Source organism: Aplysia californica, unplaced genomic scaffold (genome assembly GCF_000002075.1).
Source record: "Aplysia californica isolate F4 #8 unplaced genomic scaffold, AplCal3.0 scaffold00150, whole genome shotgun sequence".
In the NCBI taxonomy this organism is placed as follows: Eukaryota; Metazoa; Mollusca; class Gastropoda; order Aplysiida; family Aplysiidae; genus Aplysia; species Aplysia californica.
In genome coordinates this window covers 1,157,633-1,158,296 of record NW_004797420.1, presented here as the reverse complement: position 1 = coordinate 1,158,296, position 664 = coordinate 1,157,633, and positions in this window count along the sequence as shown.

The following is a 664-nucleotide window of genomic DNA, read 5'->3' as shown; positions in this document are numbered from 1 at the left end:
GGGGCTGTAAGACTAATGAGCACAATTCATTAAATGACAAAAGTACATGGAGACGTATCACTGTCTTTTTGTGGATTTGTCAATTTTTTATTTGTTAATGCTTCAAAGCAGCTTGACATAGACTGTGTTGATTGACTCGCCTGTGTATTTGGTTTATAGTGTTTTTTTGCTGTACTTCGTCCTGTTTTTTTGTTTTTCTGTATGCAATGGATTCGGCTTAGCTCAGTCTCTTTAAGTTGTAAGCATCACAATAATATTATTATCTTCCATTCACTTTTTGTTATAGAGAAAGATGCCTTGTGTGCTAAACTCCCAAATGGCGGCTATCACCAGTGTGATCTATACCTTTTTTGCTCTGCTTGTTCCTTGTTCACTTGCTTCAGAAATTTGGGTGCTGAGGGGAAAAGAGATTTATTGTACAAAAAACCCAACTGGTCTAGTCTGTTATGGTATGTGAGGAAAAGCCTTCTCATTCCCTTCAGGTATTGGGGAGTATTATTAGTCTCCCTTGTCCTTTACTTTTACTGCCATGAACAGAGAAATTAAAAACCTGTTCAGATGTTTAGCACTGGTGAATTATTGAAACGATGCTCTGTTCCTCATTTATGTGGCATCATGGTGAAATCAGGCGCAATCGTCAAGATAATGAAATCGAAGAAATGTT